Source organism: Lycium ferocissimum, chromosome 10 (assembly GCF_029784015.1).
Source record: "Lycium ferocissimum isolate CSIRO_LF1 chromosome 10, AGI_CSIRO_Lferr_CH_V1, whole genome shotgun sequence".
In the NCBI taxonomy this organism is placed as follows: domain Eukaryota; kingdom Viridiplantae; phylum Streptophyta; class Magnoliopsida; order Solanales; family Solanaceae; genus Lycium; species Lycium ferocissimum.
In genome coordinates this window covers 35,616,209-35,619,023 of record NC_081351.1, presented here as the reverse complement: position 1 = coordinate 35,619,023, position 2,815 = coordinate 35,616,209, and positions in this window count along the sequence as shown.

Sequence of the window (2,815 nt, the reverse complement as noted above, 5' to 3'; positions counted from 1 at the left end):
GGAATTGGGTGACATGGACGCCACATGTCATTTAACTTATTCTATGTGGTGCGTACGTAGCAATTTTTTTAACAATAATTTGAAAAATTGATTTTTCTAAAAACAAATCTGTTAAAAATGGCTTTTATTAAAAATTTGAATTTTTTCTGGAAAATGATTTTTTTAAATCAGTTTTTCAGATTTTTAAAAATTAATCCAGATTTAAAAAAAATAATTAGGACACTTAAAAAAAAAAAAAAACTTTACTGTTTTGCAGATTTAAAAAAAATTATTTTCCAATTTTTTAACTAAAATATCCAATTTTTGAGAATATATTTAAAAAAAACGGGTTTTATTAAAACAAAAAAGTTTCAGATATTTAATAAAAGCCATTTTTTTTAGATTTGTTTTAAAAAAATCAATTTTCTAGATTATTTTTTAAAAAATTGCCACGTAAGCACTACATAGAATAAGTTAAATGCCATATGACGTCCATATCACCCAATTCCAATGACTAGACTTGCTTATGTGGGAATATGTTAGAGATGAGGGGTATTTTTGAAACTTTGCTAACGGTAAGGGTATATTTGGCCACAACTTGTAACGGAAGGAGTATATTTGACTATTTTTAGCAGTAAAAAAAGTTGAAATTTATAAACTAAAGAGAGACAGTAGATATTTGACCCTTTTCCCAATATTAAATATCCAATGAACACTTACATGTTGATAACTGTGAGAAAGAACATCCATTGGAAAACATATAAAGTACTGATTAACGGATGCTACTACTCTAGAACTAGAAGATAGGAGTAAGGTTAACGTACATTATATCCTTTTCAGACATTATTTATGGAATTACATTAAATATATTGTTGTTGTTATCGAGGATTGCTCTTAATTTTTCGTATATTTCTTTTTTCATATTGTGTTAGTGGGTTACTCGTTAGAAAGTACTCAATAAAATTAACTCCTCTAATAATTCGATTTCAATTAATTCAAATGTCGTACTTTTTACCAATTAACTCGCAAATATTTAAGGCCTCTTACCAATTACTCTATCGAACAAAACAAAAATGTTCACTTAGCCATTTGCATACTCTTTACAAAAATATTAACTCCTAAGCAAAAATAGATAATTTGACTAAACTGCCCATAATTAAATAGGTATTGAGATTTGATACATAACACTTAATAGGGGTAAAACTGGAAAACAAGGTTAATTCTTTCTTAATTTGATAAGTGAATACTCTTTTTGACAAAAAAAAAAAAAAGGCTAAGTAGACATTCTTTTTGATCTGGAGAGAGTAATATCTTAGTGATCTTGAACATATTAGTATTTCAAAGAGCAGAAAGACCTTATATTTGAACCGTTTGAAATAGCTACAAGAAGTAGATAAAAAATTAAAGTTGGAAAAGAAAGAACGGTGAAGAACAAGGAAAAATATGCTTATTATCATAAGGTATTCGATGCTTATTAGTTTGACTAATTCTGGTTCGTGTCAGCCAGTTAGTTATTAATTGAACTTAACAAGTTCTTTTTTTTTTTTTTTTTCTTTTGTGCACTGGGTATGTCGTTGTTGTTGTAACGAGTTGCTTTTTGTTATTTTTATGAACTGTATAAAAGAAACGACATCTTGTAGTATGTATGTGCAAAGTTTTAAGGATATGTGTAAAGTATGAGAGACATTTATCAGTTTATGTGTCACCCTCGATCGAGCCTCAAACAACAAAGAAACAATAATTCGTAGCACTTTATAAACATGTAGTATAATATAATACTTATCGCTTCCAAAGAGTTGACACAGTAGCAATTTGTATTTGGCTAAATTATTTAAAGAATTTGTTTAGTAATTTGTATCTATTAATATTTTTTTTTAAAAATGCATTTAATGTGAAATTATGAAAAAGAATATATATACCAGTTGTCACAACTCGTATATTTATCACTTAACAAAGTGACTCACAAAAATTTGTTAAACACTTATTCTGTTTGTGAAATAATAACAATGTATTTATTATTTCACAAAAATAATAACAATGTATTTATTATTTTACAACGATTTATTAACGACTTATTGATAGAGTTTTAATGATATATATAAAATGTGAAAGCGATTTATTAGTTGATAGCACACCCTCGACCTTCATACAGCAGAAGAAACAATAATACAGGCCTAAGTTTTTAGTAAATGATTGAGTACTATACAGGATCCGAGGCCATAAAAAATTTAAAAACCTTAATCAATTTATTTAATCTGTTTTACTCTATTTATCGATTTAATCTGTTTCAGTCAATAGCGAACCGAATGAAAGATCAGCCGCCATAGCCAAGTCTTTTATAAAGTATTATACCATGTTCTTGTTCCCCTTTACCGTAAGTCATTAAAACTAGTAATCCATATAATTTCTACTTTTGGATGCTCTCGTTATTTTTTTTTTTTTATTTGCTTGTCAGAATTTTTTATTTTGGGTATTTCTGCCCCCTCAATTTTGTATGATGGAGTATTTTCTAATTTCCTGATGGTTTGGTAACAGAGGTACTAGTAAAGCTGCCAGTGAAATCTCTTTTGCATTCAAATGCGTGGGCAAGAATTGGTACTCTCTTATTACAAGCTCTTTTTTCTTGAGAGAGCACCTTCATCACAAGGAAAACCCAACCCGTCTCTTAGAGCGTTTACTTAGGAAAGGTTCTGCTTAATTTGAAAAAATAAGTTGGGGTAGTCAACTTATTTTTTTTTAGTTTTCAAATTTATGCTTTAACCATAAACTAAGTTAAATGGGTCCATTATTTTTTTGAGCCGTCTCTTAAAAACACATAACACTATAAGCCAATCGA